The sequence below is a fragment of the Oxyura jamaicensis genome, chromosome 1, assembly GCF_011077185.1.
Source record: "Oxyura jamaicensis isolate SHBP4307 breed ruddy duck chromosome 1, BPBGC_Ojam_1.0, whole genome shotgun sequence".
Classification (NCBI taxonomy): Eukaryota; Metazoa; Chordata; class Aves; order Anseriformes; family Anatidae; genus Oxyura; species Oxyura jamaicensis.
The window spans coordinates 93,600,450-93,619,019 of NC_048893.1; the positions used below are offsets into that span (position 1 = coordinate 93,600,450).

Consider the following 18,570-nt stretch of genomic DNA (forward strand, 5'->3'; position numbering starts at 1 on the left):
ACTCAGCGAATGTTGTATATATTAATAATGTTTAAAAGAAGTGTCTGCATTGGTGTATACTATCGAAGTATCTGACAGAATAGTATATAATATTGATTCTGTCTTCAGCTATGAAGTGAAATCAATTGGATATTTGCCTAAGCTAGCACTATTTCAGAATAACAAATAGTTGATGCTATCATTTTCCTGTTCTTCACAGTAACCTCACTTAAAAAAATAAATATTCAGAATATCTCTTTCCTTCTCATAATGACAACTAACAAACCATACCCTGAACCTTTTAAAAAGTTTGAATCAGGACTTGGTCTAACTTTTACCCCAGGGTCACAGTGAAGCTCTACATTCTAAAGAGAAAGCTATTTTGTGAAGACAGATTATTTATATGTATATATATATATATATATACAAGATAATCCTTTGACTGTGCAATGGAGCCCAATAAAGAAGATCACTGAAAACATATTTGATAATTTCTTTTCCATAGCATGACTCACCCCTATATTAACTCTAAATAAGATGCTCAAAGGAAAGTCAAGGCACTAAAGTAATGTAGGTAAAATCATACAATATCTTCCCCCCCACCCCCCCTCGGCTGTATGGGCAAAAGAGGGTGAGAGATCCCAAATCCAACCATAATGATTCAAGTCATATCACTCAGTGTACTCTGTGAAGTCTGTCTGCTACTGGACTATACCCACGTGCCTGACAGAACAACAGCAAGCACATTAGGAAAACATCCCTTCTAGGAGGAAGGTGTCAAAAACGGCTCATCCAACATCAATGGGCATAAGGGAAAGGGCTCACAAGATGCCATTTGACTTCTGAAAATATCAAATAATTTTTTGTTTCATACCTAATCTGGTTATTGTTTCACGTTTTTAATGAGGTTATCTGTGGTAACAACATATTTGGTAACAGAGTTTGACAGCTACTGAACACACTTAAATACTGGATTTGCATCAAAACCAGCTTTGGTCGGTTTACCAAAATGGAGACTCCAGTGTCCGAATTGAAAAATATTTGATGCTACTCTGGTCTAAGTCAACATCTAGCCTGGTATATCCAGCTATCTTCATTTTAATTGCTATCAGTCTTTTACTCTGATCACTTATCCCAAGATAATCCAAACCCAAGATTTTTTAGTTGCATTTTAAATTATGAGGTTCAAATAAGGAATTAATTGCAATAAAATTCAATACATTTAGTCAGTTAAATACTAATTGAAGGCGTTACCTGAAAGCAAGTGTTGCTGAGTTGTCTAATGAAAAAGAAAACAAAAGGAAAATATACCATTTTTAGTTTTTTTCATTGTTGTTGTAGTTTGTTTTGTTTTTTAGCAGCTACCCTGTATATTGCAAGAAAGAACATTATATGGTTTTTGTTTGTTTGTTTGTTTGTTTGTTTTCTGAGGGAAGATGGCATACTCAAAGAGCACTAAGCTTTTAAAATAATGGGTATATTGTAAAATTGCAAAGAATACCTTTTAGGTAAGTATCTGCCCTGAAGAACTTTATGGAAATTAAATAGTATATTAAACAGTATATATGCAAGAAGAAAAAAAAAACGCAGTGAAGAGCTCCCAGTAAACAACTAGATAATATGTAATTTTCTCAATGGAGCCTACATTCTTATTTTTTAAAAAAAACTATTTTGTTAACTGAACAGATGCTCAATACAAGGAGTAAGAATGAATCATTTCACTTACCTCAGTTTTCCATTTGTACTAACTCACTTTCCACTACAGATTTATTCCCAAGATGCACTGGTGTATGAGAAAGTAAAATATGAGTCTGGAGTGTTTATTGATTTAAAAGTGTATCATTATGCCTTTCCTTGAAAATTTGCAATTATTTGTATGGCCATAGAACACCTCAAAATTGAGAGGCATAGATCTGACTTCTAACAGCTGTTCCCTTCATTATCACGTATTATAACGTGTCCTCAATTTTCTCAGTAGCACTGTAACTGAACAGCATCTTTAAAGTCAGAGAAGGAGGAAAAGGGACATGATTGCCACTTAAAATGTCTATTCAAGTGTGCCTCTGACAGCATGTGTTTTTTACACCAAACACAAAAAATACACACCAATAGCATATGTTATTCTCTTTGTCTCTATGTGTCACTTTAATAATAAGTCATAAGGAAATAAAACAATTCTGTTCTTAATAGTACTTCTCTGGAATAGATACCAATACATTTTATAAAAAACTACTTTAAAATATATGGTAGCATCTTCAGAAAAACTAAGACAATGAGAAGATATCTTCACACAGATCCAATGTATTCTGAGAGTTTGTCCATCCTATTATTCACTACTTTATTTAACCATATTTGAGTGAAAGGACTGGATTTATTCCCATAGAATCCAGCCCAGAATCCAGCAATATTTTTACACATATAACTTCTATTTCAACAAACTCTTGTTTTAAGAGTATTTTTAAATTGATGTTTAAACTCACATTAAATGAATAACGACCTGTATGCCAGCAGAATCTCATCTGATTCAAAATAATAAAGTACACTGCACCTCTGCAGAGTTAATTGACTGTTACATCTGGTATTTCTGATCTAAAATAAAGACAAAAACAATCCCAAGACAAGTGTGCCTAATAACTAGTCTTCCCCTTTCAGCAATCTCTTTCAGTCAGCTTTGATTTCATGCACATTAGTAGAGCAAAGGTTTCCTCCAACGGAAGGCACCTGGATTTGTTTTTCAGATTTGATAAATGGGAAAGCGTTCTTAAAAACTTCTTTCTGACCTGACATAAATACATACACTTTTAACAAGAATAGGGTGCATGTATACAGAAAATGGAGTAGGAATCTGGAAAAAAAAAAAAAAAAAAAAAAAAAAAAAAGGCATCAGCTGCTTGCTGGAGGCACTCAGCTACACACCTATTCACACCTGCAATGTGCAGTCACATCAGGTTTTCCAAAATCACAGTTTAATCATCAGATAGAAGTAGGACAGCAAGCCTATGCTACGCCTAGATCAAGGGCTTCTCAGATATTAAGACGATACGGAATATGCCCATGATGAAGAAGAGGACAGTCAAGCTTAGTGAAGCAAACAGAAAATGTTTTGTAAGCAACAGTGCTGGGATGAGTGCTGGGCAATACTAAATACAAGACTTGAAAAGAGTGAGAGAAACCTCAAAGTGTGCTAGGCTATCCAGAAGGATCAAAGCTGCATATTAGCATGGTAGAGAACTTCATAGGCTGTAGGTTTTGTTTGTTTGTTTGTTTATATATATATATATCAAAGATACCCCTATGCCCTTTCCCCAGATTTCTTCTATTACCAGGCTAAAATGAAGTTTTAAAGCCTTATTGTATTTATCATTGTATTATACTCATAAAAGATATAGGCAAACAATTTGCATCAAAATATATCATTCTTGTTCTATGGTAAAATTTTTCAAATATTAAAAAATTATTCTGACTTTAAGAAAGTGAAATTTCTTCCACATAATTCCAATATCAAATGACTAAAATAGCATCATTATCTAGCATTTTTTTAGCCATAGAAAGTCAAAATGCATAACAAAGTAAACATAAAGCAAAATTCTTCACAGCACACTGTTTTCCAAGAAGCAAGATTTAAATGTTTTTTTTTGTTTGTTTGTTTTGTTTTGTCTTTTAAAAAAAGTAATGAAATCATCCTCTCATCCTCTTCCCTCCCACAAAGCACTCCAGAAATAACCCAAATTAGAGATGTGAAACTGAATACAGCTAATTCGAGACAAAACAAAATACACAGTACAAACAAACCTTAAAAAAAAACTCTTATTGTTATATTCTCAGAATTACAGTGGTTGGTGTCACCTGGATACATCGCCAGTGCCATTTAAAAATGAGGGCACTTGTTCCAGATCACTACATCCTGGCACACACAAAAAGAGAAGCCCAAGATGACTGAAAAAATCAGGAAATTCTGAATTCAGTCAGAAATTCTGGTTTTGGTCAGTCCTTGTTCAATCAGGACTGCTATGGAAAAGTTTGCATCCTTGGGATCTGTTGGTGCTTGGTGGACCAAAAGGCACCTAACTTTGTTGAACTCACCAGGACCATAGGACAGAGGTCAGGAAGAAGAATCCAGCTTTTTTCCTATGTTGTCCCTGCAAGTGGGACTAGGACCTGTAAATGCTGTTAAAGGAGAGTACCGTACGCTCTTTAAAGGCCCTCAACAGGTAACAAATATGAAATTTATCTCATCTACAAGTTGCCTTTCCATTTTTTTAAAAGGGAAACTGGAGAACAGCACTTGATATATTATGTCCAAATGTCCTTTGTTCATCAAGCATGTTTGAGAATTTATGCAAATGTTCGCTTTCTAAATGGCAGCAAGACCAGAACCACATTAGCAGTGTCTCATACACAATTTAAAGCCATGCCAAGCACTGCCAGCAACGTAGAAAAATCATTTTTAAAAACTCAGTTAATTAAGCATTAGAACAATAAACCTTTGTGTTCATGTAACTCAATAATATTTTAATTTAAAATATTTATTAAGCATCCTTTGTGTTCATTTGCATTCAGAGATTTCAAAGTAAATGACAATGGTGATGTTTTCTCTAAACTATTCTTTTCTGTTATGACTTACTGTAGCCCCTCTTTTAAGCATATGCTTACAATGAGGATGATTTCTGAGAAGGTAATAAATGGTAAGGGACTTACTCTCCCTCTCTTGTGATATTTCTTCTTCCCAGACTGTAAGACAAAGAATTCAGAAAAATGCAACGCACTGCTCATTTTTATGTGGTGACTACTATCATAGTCATTTTAATGCAATCACATTATTTACCATCTGTTCTTTGTTTAGCCAAAATAGATTTTCTAGGTAGTTCATTTGGACACTTGAGACAAATAAGCTATTTATTCAAGTCAGTTTAATGTTTCAGCTACTAGAATTTTAACAAGAAAATCTTTTCCACAAGAAAATGTGCTCTCAGATATTCTCTAATACAATATATTTCTGAATAATGGTACCTTGTTTTATTGCCACCTTTTAAAAAATAAATTACTTATATTCTTTGCTCTTTTTCAACATCTTCGATCATAATGCAAGTGCCTTAAAGATGCTTAGTGCCGCATTTCAAAATTAATTCTGACAAACAACTTTTCCAAATTGACAAGTATCTTGGATATTCTTACTTCAGAAGAGCACGCATCCTTTTACAGGTAGCTAAGTATCAATCACATGAAATGAAAATCAAGGCCCCAAAAACTCTAACCAAGAAGCCACAACAGAATGTTTTTATGAAACATATTTGAGATGTAGATGAAAAAAATAGTAGCAGTATAAGTAAGGGGCATCTAATTTGAAATTGGTTTACATGATTTTATTTTTATTTTTTAATCAATGACTATGGAATTGAGGCAGCAACTTGCTACACAGCAGCAAATGAAACAAAGGAACTCAGTCTTGACATTTTGGCAAAAGTGTGTGCAAACAACAGGACAGACAGCAGCTAGGTATGATTTCTTACAAAAATTCAGGACAACTTTATTTTAAAGCTGCAGTTGGAAGGGAGACTATCCTCTTTTATATAACAAATACAAACGAAAATAACAGAAATAGTAAGAACTGGCCACTACTGAAAATAGTTTTGCAGCATTTATGTTAAAATATTTTTAACTTGTTTCTAACTTGATAATTTATAATTTATGCTAAAAAGGTAATGCTATTTTCCATCACCATTTCATTGTTTAACAAAATCAACTAATACTTATTAAAATGTATGTCATATTATACCATATAATACCATTTTGCAGCACACAAGTGCTGATTAACACCATATATGGAATACAAGTCTTATACTGAGATACAATCATCTTAAAAAATGTTTCTCTTTGCATATTTAAGTTTTATCACAACAAAACAGTTTTTACTACAATTTGAGTACTTTTGGAGCTCAGATTGCTGTGATTTCATCTCATAATATTCAATCACCTCACTTACCAAAACAAGCATCCAAACCAATACATACAGAAAGGTTCAACATCACTCATGTTTATTATTATATATCAAAATAAGAATTAAAATGCAAGCTATCATCACTTTAAAATCTGCATAGTCAAGAAATATTGAGATACAGTGACATTATAACAAGTTTGTTTAGGCAAAACTGAGAGATGCGTAAACAAAAGACCAATGAACAAATCTCTTACCCAGTTATAAGGTGTAGTATCACTCAAGTCTAGATATTCACTTTGCTTCAAAGCTGTTTAATTTTTATTGTTAGAAATACTAAGATGGCTATTTAGCAATGACAGTATGAAACTCATTTATATCTCATCATAGCTTCACTATATCACCCAGATGGTGAACAGGAAGACTGAATTCCAGTTTTGAATATACTTTTCTTACTCAGTTTATTAGGCAAATTTTGCTGTATGTTAATTTTTTTTCTATACATAGCTTTTTCACCAAATTTTAAACTTATATAACTAAGCTGTGGTAAATTCAGGTGTTCTTGAGCTACAGGACTGATGTAAAAAGAAAATAATGGCTTTATGTTTTCCTTAAGTCTCTGTCCTCTAAACTTGGCTACACATACAAAATTTACTGTATATTTTGCTACTGAAAAATGTCAACATACCTAATCCCTAAACTAAAAACTTCAGACTTGCAACAAACTACTGAAGCAACCAGGTCTAGAATTCACCACCTGGCTTACTGTGGTCAGCTCCTTGGTATTAAGCACAAAAAAAACCACCAAATCACATCTCATATGCACCATAACCCTTAAAATACTTCACAATATGCTTAAAAATTAAGGCACAAAACAAAAAAACAAACAAACAACAACAGCAAAAAAGCTTCACAAACAAATGTGGGAGAGATTCAGACAAGGCATGGTATCCTTCCCCTTTTACTACAGAACAAAAAAAAAGAAATTTCCACAGGAACTTTCCAATCCACATAAATAAGAAAAAAAGAAAAAAGAAAAAAAAAAAAGGAATAAAATAAAATAAAAAACATAAAACACAAAGAAAAAAAAAAAGAAAAATAGAGAAAAAAAAGGAAAAAGAAAAGGTAGAGTCACAGGCCAATGTGGCAACAGTGCAAAATGTAGCACAGCACTTTGTTTTGCTGGTCATCTAGAGATAAAAACCCTTTTCAAAGTTGTAAAAGAGCTACAGAAAACACCAAGAAATTTAAATGGTCTTCAAAGGCAAATCTGGTCTTTTCAAGCTGCTAAGAGGAATCTGTAGTGCACAGTTATTCAGTACAGGCTATAATGAAACAAATAGATATATTGGGGAAAAAAAAAAAAAAAAGGAAAACTGAATTAAGATTTGACTTTATAACTGGCACATTCAATTTGCAGTGGCTCAACTGTTTCAAAGCCAAATTGTCTTGAAAGTCAGTTCATTATGGCAAAAGGCACTGACTTATTACCAGCACTTTGAAGAACTACTTGAACAAAAATTTAAAACATCCATTTACCTTCAATTAAATCAGGTAAGGAGCATCAAGAGTCAGTGTCTCTGCAAATCATTTGCCTTGAGCTAGAGGCAGAACATTTTTCTTTCAAAGGAAATTTAAAAACTGAAATTTGCACTAAATTAAAGCAAGAACACATCAACGTTTTTATTTTTATTATCTTGAAATTCAGCTAGGTCATCTCTCACACACACATTTAGTCTGAGATCTGGAGTTGAAAGGAGCAAGGAAGACAGGAAGGAACAGGTGCTGCAGCTCTTTCCCTTCCAGTTTTGATGTAAGGAAAAAATCAGCAGGATTATGAGTAAGACCTGGTTTTCCTCAGGTTGCTCTTATTTCAATTCCCCTCACACAAATTTCTGAGCAAGTCCTTATGCATTTAACCTGGACACAGCAAGAAACATGAGTTAACTAGTTCACACAACATTTTCAGCATTTTCAGAAGATTCTAATTTATATCCATACTACAAGGACCTGCATTCACTGACCTGTAAAGCCTTTAGTATGTCAGCAGTACAATTCACCATTCTCTCCATCTCCCTTTCAGAATCAGAAACAAAATCCAAAACAGTTTCCCCATTTTTGTCTCCTGCTTAGAAGACAGTGAAAATAAACAACTAGTTCCTACAGAGGTCAATAACTTTCCTCTATTTCTGTGTTCTGTTTTGTTGTTTAATTTCACATGATAAAAGAGAAAGATTCCTTAGATATAAATTTTGCAGTATCTTGCTTTTGATGACTACATTTAGGTTAACGGATTGACAGTAGGAAACCTTGGAACAAAAATATAACACCATGATATTTGAGAGATTTGAGTACTCCAGGCCTTGAAACACCACAGTCAGTATTATCCATATTACTGTAATTGGATGTAGCTCCATTATAGCTTGCTGTGGTGACCAAAGGTATCTGACTTCACCAGTCATACAATTATTCTGCAGCACTTCTTTGTAATGCAGCGCACGAGAAGAACAGCAGATAAAACAGAGGATTATGCAAACAACATTTTTTGCTTTTTTTTGTTTGTTTGTTATGTTTTATTTACTTATTTATTTATTATTGGAACTAATGAACTAGTTCCAAGTACTGCTAAATCACCAGAGCTTATTTGCTAGCAAAATTCTGCTTCAGTATGTCTTCTTTTCCATGCATATACCAGCACAACTTTTCTTGCCTTTTCTCTCTAAAACACAGCATTTCCAAAAGAGATAGCTGTATGCATAAGGGAAAAAACAAAACAAACAAACAACAAAAAAACCACCTTATTCAGAAATGACAAGACTTTAAATATCTCGCTGCTCCCCTAAAAGCACACTGCCGTTACTCTAAAAGTAAGAAATGCACCATATATAATATTTATCACATGGAAAATATTTTCTGGTATATCACTAAAGTAAGCATCAGAAATTTAAGACTATAAAAATGCACTTAATTTCATTACAACTATAATATTTTTGTTATACATTAAGATTATACAGAGGTTCTATTTTAGACATCTAAGGTATCTGGAAACCCTTTCCTACTTGTCCTCCCATTACTGCACTTCCCAGCTTTTCTCTACCAGAGGCACCTACTTCTTTCTATTAACTGCACAAGCAGTGGCAGGTCCGACCTTTAGTGCTTTCAGTCACAAGTAGTAACAGAAGCTTGAGCTGCTGATGTAGTAAAGGCAAAACATGTATCTCCCTGGCTGAGCAAAAGGGAATATTATATGTCTAAAGGACACAAAAGTGGGTAGTTTGAGTACCAGTGCAAGAATTTACATGGGTTTTATTTTTATTGGTAACTCCCTACTCCTAAAAACATTTAAAAATCAAATCATTTTTAATCATACTTAAAATATGAAAGCACTACACAGATTCAATTCAGGGATTAATGCAGATTTTTTTATTTATTTATTTTCAGCTTTTAGGCCCCTCCTCCTCTTCACTTCCTCTCTAGCAGTCTTTCTTTACCTCCACGTCCTGACTTGTCTTCTTGAAATGTAAGAGTTCAGCAAGTCTGCTAATCTAAGAGATTGGATATATCCATTACCTATCTTCATATAGAGTGCATGTAGATATTTGATTCTAGTTTAAGAAGTAGTTGCCTCAGAATCTGCTTTAAGAATTGCATTTCAAATAATCAACACTTATAAGCTATGTACAGCAGGAAGAAGCTCTAAGTACTGAACATTAACAGGAACTCTGGCCCACAGATAACAGGATGTTTCACTAACCCACTGCAGGGCAAGACTAACAGGATTCATTACATATCACATTTCTGTCATCTTGCTGCACGGCATCTATTATGTCACTACATAATTGAATTTATTAAAGTCGTAATGTTAATTCCATCATCTACAGACCTAAAAATCACTTTGATAACTATGGCCCTATCAACACAGCTTATGTACCCAACTTATATTATAGCAATTGACAGTAAGAAGCCTTAAACAGACAGCAGAGTTGGTTGCCTGAACAGAAACTTAATGAATGTAAACTTAGTAGGCAATTAATTCATTTTTCTGACTACACTAGTGGCAGATAGATACTAAACAAAAACAAACAAACAAAAAAAGATACAATTTTTATAATCACACATTACAATCTTGAGATCGGGTAAAGTATTTGCTGTTTAAAATGATATAGACTTCTGGTTGGTGCAAAAGACAATATAATCTGAAATATTTTAAATTAGAAGTAAACATCATTATATAAGCTATTGCTTGACATATTATTCATTTTTACCAGTTTAATGGGGAAAAATATGAATATGAAAGCTTGGGAAGAAGCATGATCTGTTAGTATAGAATGTTGCATGTGAAATATCTAAACACACAATTTTGTTGGTATTAACAAATTACACTGATGTGTAAAGGATGTATCTTCATTACCATCCGTTTGTGTTGGCATGGAAAATAGAAATAGCTCACTAATTAGTGGCATTAATTCAGTATTATCCTCTTTTCAAGACCAAAAGGAGAAGTATGTAAAAAAATAAAAAATAAAAAATCAGGTATGTGGGAAATAGAATATATTGTAAGATTAGAGATGAGAGAATCCTAAAGAATATGCACAAAGCATGAGATCTCCCATCTGAAAAGCCACAGTACTGTATTCTGAAGGAGAAAGATAATACATAATACATTCATGCTAAAGCTAGTGAATTGCAGAAGAATCAATCATTTCTCAAAGTATTTGAAGATTACTGTACTATAGATACTGCACTTCAGCAGTAATGCCTACATGCTACTTTTTGACATATGCACTTTCTGAGAAAGAAAAAAAAAAAAAAAAAAAGGTGAAAGTTGAGATTGAGTTCTATTTATAACAGATAGAACAGATAGCGAATGATAATGATATCTTCCCAAAGTGGAGTCAACAGTATGCACTGCTGTACAACAAAAAATAAAGGAAGAAAGAGGCTGGAGGGAGGAAATCATCAAAAGAAAGTAATACTCTGTTATTAAAACTGAGTTGTAAGTAGGTAAAGTGCAAGCAGGTAAATATAATTCTTAGTGGTCATTTTTGTACAACCAAGATATTTTACAATCATCCAAGCAATACTTGAATCTCTTCAAGAACCTCTGAATATATGGAGAAAGAAATGAAAATACTTTTAAGCTACAGACAATGTAAATGTATAAGTGTGTCTTTTATCCCAATAACCATACCACAACAAAAGTACAAACTCGTTCTCATTCATATGATTCCAAATACTGAATTTAGATACTGGACTCATATGCCTGGAAACTCAAAACACCACCATGGCTGAAAAGCCACCAGTGATGAAGCTGACCAAAGTGTGGATTAATAAAACACATTTCATTATAAAATCTTAAGGGGACAATATTAAGCCATTATATCCATTAATTATTTGGTGGTTGAGGAGATTTTAATTGGTCTTTGTTTATTCAACAAAATTATATCCTAAACTGTTGCTCAGAAAGAAACAGGAACTTTGGGGTAAAATAATAAAAGGGTTGCTGAGGTTCATTGTTTGGTAGCTTGGTAACTACATGTGATTTAAATTTCCTGTGCTTATCCAAAACCACAGGTTCAGTAAGACACATATGGAAAAAGTGGCCATTTCAAGATTTAAAACAGGACAAACCTCAAAATGAGGCAAATGAGGCATCAACTGGGTCAATGATATTTTCTCCTTGTTTGAAAGCAAAATTTACTATCACTTACCTGACTGTTCCTACAAAAGAAATACATCAGTTACTATAAAGAGGAATCAGAATTCACTGGAAACAAACAAAAAAAAAACTTGTGATAATGAAAAGAAGAAATATAGTATCTTTCAGAGTTCTGCTTGATGACCTTATGACTTTAGAAACTAGCAAACATCACACTCTTGTTCTGTCTGACAAGACTGGCTTAATATCTTACTAATATTTGCCTACAGAAACATTTTTATATCTGACATTTTCTCAAATACTGAAAACCTTGAAACGGTATTTCAGTCATGATTATAATAGGATGACACAGCTGTGTCATCTGCCATTTACAGATATACATATACATCTACTGTTATTGTTATTATAAGATAACAAATGAACTCATAAGCATGCAGAAAGATTTTTTTTTTTTTTCTTTAAATGGTATTTCCTTTTCAGAGGAACTTCTGATTTCAACCATTTGTCATGCTTCTGCTTCAAACATGCAATGCAGAGTTAAGGTACAGTAAGAAAATTGCATCTAATCCTTGTATGGCCTACTCAGAAATGCAAATGGACTTAACAGAATTTTAGGAAAGCAAGAAGGAATGTGATTAAAATATGTTTTTAGAACATGAACAATTTACAAAAGCACATTTAAACTCCAGGCCAAATTGTTTGGAAGTTGAAATGTTGCGCTTCCTTGAAAGTTTTCTTTCATAAGATTTTTTGCAGTCCCAGTGGTTTCTAAGCTGTTCTAAAACTGAAGGAGATCATAAAATATACCATACACTTGCACCTATCCTACAAATTGTAGGTCATTTGTAATGAGAAATGCTTCAGTGCTAGGCAATGTATATACACTTAATACAAGACAGCTTTTATCCTACGGAGCTTACAAGTTTAACACAAATAAAGAGAAATCAGGTAAAGTATTTATCTGTATATAAGGACTGTGACATAAAGCTCAAGAGTCTTGGAAAAGGTACCAGAGCAAATTTTTGTTATTCTTCTTGGGAACATATGATTTCTTCTGAGGCCTATTTTTCTTACTGACAAGGTTGGTTTTAGAATAATGAAAAGTTCTCATCGTTCTCCACCATCAACTTTATTTAACTTCTTGCTTAGATTTGAAGGAAGGTTTCTGTAGCCCTTCTCCTCAGCTATTGCAAAGCCAAATTTGAGCTGGACAGCAAACAAAATAAAAATGAAAAAAAAGAGCCAAAATTTAAATTAACTTGAGAGATAATGCATTCTCACAGAAAAAAAAAAAAAAAAAAAAAAAAAAAAAAAAAAAAAAAAAAAAAGGACAAAAGGACAAGAGCATGTGGGCCTCTGTTAGGAAGAGGTCTAGGGAAGTGATCCTTCCCCCCTGCTTTACACTGCTGAGGCCACATCTGGGCTACTGGCCCCAAGAAAGGCATTGAATTACTAGAGCAAGTCCAGTGCAGGGCCACAATGATGAAGGGTCTGAAGTATCTGTTATAGGAAGACCGAATGATTTAGGATGGAGAAAAGAAGGGTCAGGGGATCTAGCTGAGGATAAATGAGGGAAGTGAATGAAGAGAGAGACAAGAGTCGCACCCAGCTAGAGGTCAGGAGGAAACAAGCACACATTCAAATACATGAAATTTTATCTGAACACAAGAAAATACTTCCATTGTGAAGCTAGTTAAAAATGGAACAGGTTGCCCAGAGAGGTTGTGGAAATATTATCCAGGAGATACTCACAGTCCTGAGAAACCTGTTCCAGCTTATTCTGCTTTAGCAGGGAGGTTGGACTACATGATCACAGGAGGTCCCTTCCAAACTTAATGTTTCTGTGATACTAGTATACTGCGGTTATCAACTAACCCATAGACTCCAGTCCATGTAATTAATTCTTTTCAGACCCATTTTAATTCACAGCAATTAAGCGTGGCTATGCTCATTTTTATACTCTATTTAAATATTTCCTACCATACTAATAATTTTATAGGTAACTGTAGTAAATGATCTTCCAAAATATACACTTCAAAATAAAAAACACAGAACAATTATCTTCCATTGATCCATGATACAGCTTCTGCTTTCTCACACTTTCACACCAAGATCTCAGTTCCAGTAAACTCTTTGCAAATTTATATTAAACCAAGACTAAGCAGAATTATTTACATTTGTTGTTGTTGTTTTGTTTTGTTTTCTCACGGTTTTTTTTTTTTTTTTTTTTGTTCTTTTCCTACAAAAAAAAAAAAAAAAAAAAAAAAAAAAAAAAAAAAAAGCAACTAACTTCTTAAGCTCAAGTCTGGGAAGGAGAGATTCTCACAGAAGACATCACTCAAAAAACTGTGGTTTTTTTTGACATTTAAAACATACAGAGAGAAATTATGACTTCCCTTCCAAAACCAGCAGAAGGCCTGCTGTCCAGACCAGAAAACTTAGGTCCTTCCCCTTTCAGTTTTAGGGCCTTCTCTTCACCAGCAGCAGAGAAGAGGAATGCATGTGTGTACTCACAGTCTTCTATAGCCCTACCTCCAGTCACAGGAAGCTGCACTCTCTTGTCCCTTAATATTTATATTTTGTTTTGTTTTGTTTTTCCTTTATTTTCTTTTTTGTTAATCTGTTCAATCATGTCAGAATTCCTAGATGAATTCTCCCATTGCTTCAAAACAACTTCTCAACCCTCTCTTCCAATTTTCTGGAAGAATAAGGAGCTATGGTAGTGATAGGCAAGGGAGCAGATAAAAAAAATACTACTTCTAACCACCTACTTAGTCACAGATGGGTATATTAGCCACCCCTTTCTTAACTCTTCCTAGACTTCAGTCATCTGAGACTTGAAGACCCCATATACAGACAGTAAGTTCCAAATAAGAGACAGCAAGATTTTTGCCAGAATTGAGTTGAACACAGTTATGACCATGTTAAACATCAAAGTGCTGTTTCTGAGCTTCAGAAACTGGAAAATAATAATAATAATAATAATAATAATAATAATAAATAATAAAAAAAATGTCTATCTATTTATTTTTTTTTTCTGGGGCAAGAAACATAATGGCAATATAAAGAGAACACCAATGCAGTTCAGAAGGCGAGAGCCAGCATTAAAAAGTGCTGCGTAAATGGTAGCGTATAGAATAGTGCATAAGAGAAAGAACATGGCAATGAAGTAAAGCCAATCATTCAGCAGTTATGAAACATCAGCATTTACATTGTTTCTGTACCTCTATTTTTGTTCTGTGATATACAGGTACCACACAAACACAAATACTATCACACAACATGACTGCCTTTTTTCCATACAGGCCCTGTATAGGATATTCATTGCATAGGATAGACCATCCCAGTGGATCATCTGGTACCATGGCACTGAGCAAGTTGCTAAATTACTGATCAGTTCCAGAAAATAAAAGATGGTTGTGTATTTGCTCCTGACCATTTTGAATTTATTCCTACCATTCCCATAAAATATTTATTATTAATAATAATAATTAAAAAAACATGGAATAATGCACTGCCTTCAGCACTTGATTACTCAACATACAGCACAGTCACTTAAAGCTCTTGCCAATAAATATGAATTTCACACATGTTATTCAGGAAAAGAAAAATGCAGAATGCTCAGGATTTGACTCTAAACATGTGAATAAGTGGAAGTAAAGCAAAGGCTCTAGCACACACTGACGTGCATTTGATCCTTAGTCCCAGACACCTTCTATGTCAAGGAATATGCTTGTCAAGTTGAATAAATCCACCTGTTCTTTCCCTCATTGTCACTGTCAAGAAATACACACATCATCTCTGTCACTGTCAGAAATGACATCTGACTCTGTAGCAGCAGATTTAGGTCTCAGAGAATACAACTGAATTGAGATGAAATGCTTCAGCATTCACTGCTGAGAGTGCTGGCTCTTCTACGTGTGTGGTACTGAGACTGGCTTGTACACAGTGAGAAGCGTTATCTCCCCTGATCGTGTGAGCCAAACACATACAGCAATGATGGCTGATTAGGTATCTGACTGTAATTGCAACAAAGCTAGGCTAAAAGCCGTGGTTTTGACATTACAAAAGAGAAGGATACTCTTTTGTGCTCAGAGTATCTTCTAGGCGTCTAAGATCAACACCTCAAAAATACACAATGATAACTTTCTAATAACTTACACATTAGCCTCACGTCTTAGCAAAGGTTAAAAATATATATATATTTAAAAAAAAAAAAAAAAAAAAAAAAGTTCCTCTTCAGATAGAAAGCATGACTGGCCACATAGAAGGCTAGTGAAGCACAAGGGCAATTTCAAGTCCAAAGGATCTTAAAGAACCTTCATAATGGGTGTTTATATTTTAAACAAAATTTTTAGATGTGTTAAGTAACTCATCTGGAAATCATTTATACCTATAGAAAAAGTGTTCTTTTTATACAGCAACACAGGTATATTTCACTTTGATGCAGAAAACAGTTTACCTGATGACATTAGTACTAGAGGTGTCAGAAAAGAAGCATTAAAATAACAAAATCTGAAGCTAGAAAATATAAAAATGGGTGGCTTACCACTCCTACCATTCAAAGTAATGTTGCTTATAGTAATTTGAAGAGGCAGATATCACATACCTCTGGCTCTCTTGCACTAGAGAAGACACAAAATTTATATATATACAGCACTTAAAGTAGAAAGAATATTTTAAAACATAGCTACCAAATATAAATCTAAATTTTTAAAAACTCTCTTGCTCTATGCAATTCAGTATTTAGAATATATTTTTTAGCAGTATTCAATGAATCTACCACATATTCAGAGCAGATATTAAATTATATATATTTAGTGGTTTCTCACACCACACCTACGGTTTGTACGTAGCTTTTGTTCCCTGTAAATTGCAGGGGGGGGGGGAGGACACGGAATGAAAGGTTATATTTATCTTTTAAAATAAAAGCATACTGTCTCAAGGAACTTTCCCTTTCTTGTGTGCATCTGTTCCAATGCAACACCTACATGCATTTATATTGCAACCTTATATACAATTGGTCAAATAGTTCTGGTTTTGGACTGATCCCTCTTGTCTCTAACTGGTCAGAAGCCCAGAGTTGTCTTTCATTATGCCAGACGAGGCAATTGTGCTTCTTTTCAGCTACAAATTCCATAATAATGCAGTCACAGTAACCTTCTTCCAAAGTCTATTTTGCTTTCAAAACAGGAAGGAGAAGGTGAGAGGAGAATACATACAAAGTTAGCACATTCCCAGAGTCTGGGAAGAAAAATCGAGGAGATGACAAGCACATCTGCTAAATTGTTCTAAAACTATGGCTGCACAACAGCAATGCTTTAGATAAATGTTTCTCAACCTTTTTACCCAATGCTTCATTTTTGTCACCTCTTCATAATAAGTGTCTGTTGGGGTTCAGACTAATCCTTCACACTTCACTTGCTGTTTATAGAGACTACGATGGTAGCTTTACATTACAGTGAGCTTGTACTTCCATTACATTATTTATTTATTTTTTTTGGTTCATCTAATTGTACAGGGGGAAAATAATTCCAGGCTGAAATAAGAAACATATGCACCTAATTATTCTTCCAAGTATTTGAAACATTTACAGATGATTAATTTCTTTTAAGCAATACTGTTTTTCTGTCACAGACTGTTGTTTGACAACAAATTAAATCCAGCTTTGGAGCTCCAAGTACCAAAAGGCACAAACCATGTATCTGCTGTAAACTCCATTGTTCTTTCATAGTTGTTCAAAATTATGAATTTGTTTCATACATGCCAAAAACACCCATGATGTATGGAGGTACTAGCAGCCTTTTACGCTATTGTCTGTTCTCCCACAGTCAGCCAAAATCTGGCAACAAAAAAAAAAAAAAAAAAACATAAATCAAAACCCCCAAGGGAAATTTCTATGTAATTTTACAGAAAGGTGATGGTGCATGCATGTCTAGGAGGGGTCCAAGCTGTACCACCAGGTGGTAGGGTGATGCACAGGGCTAAAGCAGTGATCATGGAACCACAGCCAGGAGTTGCTTTCTTCACATAACTCAACAACTGTCCCTTAGGAAAATAAATATTTCTTTTATTCTCTGTAATCCAGAATAGAAACTGGGAGAAAGCTAAACATAAAGCAAGTAAAATATGACAATACTGGCTGTAAAATGAAATTGTAGGTGTACAGTGCATTGGACCAAGAGGATCATACAAACAGTTCAGCTTATGTTCTTGGCATTCTTAAGTTCTCCATTCACTAAAGCAAAATGAGAAAATAATTGGCATCTATATAATACACAGAAAATAGAAAAAACACTATCTTACAAATGTAGTTCCATGTTATCACAATACAGAAGTGTACCACCACTGGTTTGCATTTCATGAAATGTTTGAATCCTGGATGTATTAAGTGGATACTGAAAAAGATATCTTATGTTTGTGCAGATCCAACAGTTGTTCTTCACCTACTTCTTGTTTTCTCAATTTCCTAGCTTTGGTATTTTAGAAATCTCTATATGATGACTTTCTTCTGAATATTGAAATAATCATATTTATATTTTTAAATTGTCCAGTTGTTCAAAAGTCCACAGGTGGTCTTATGTTTACACCTGTATGCAATCCATTTTCATTTTATGGGAATACCCGTGAGGGAAAAGGAATGTGCAGGAAAACATACTTTAGCTATGGAATTGAGAGCACACAAGTAGTAAAAAACCACCATTGTAATTTTTGATTTTCAATCTTAATACATGACATAGATCTTCAGATTTCACTCATCATATCTTTGGAGGGTCTTAGGACAACCACACTGATTTTTCCACAAATTCTCTAATACAGATCCTATGTTACTCTAATAAAAAACAATCAAAGCTATATCCACATGTATATAAAGACTAGCGAAAACATGCTTTCTGATCTCCATTTCTTAAAGTAGTTGTATATAAGAAAAACCAGCGACTCCAGTTATCAGGCTTTACCAGTGCAAATGCATAATAATACATAACTGATGCTCAGG

The 18,570-nt window shown here is 33.9% G+C and overlaps 1 long non-coding RNA gene across 1 annotated transcript in view; it reads right to left on the minus strand.

Annotated features, from left to right (window-relative positions):
• The window catches only part of LOC118160756, a 75,625-nt gene that overhangs the window by 688 nt on the left and 56,367 nt on the right, over positions 1-18,570 (minus strand). Inside the window, exons 2-3 of the long non-coding RNA XR_004747660.1 lie at positions 1,706-1,762; positions 1,234-1,258 (exon numbers count right to left, since the gene is read on the minus strand). This is a non-coding gene — a long non-coding RNA (uncharacterized LOC118160756). The remainder of the gene's footprint in view (positions 1-1,233; positions 1,259-1,705; positions 1,763-18,570) is intronic.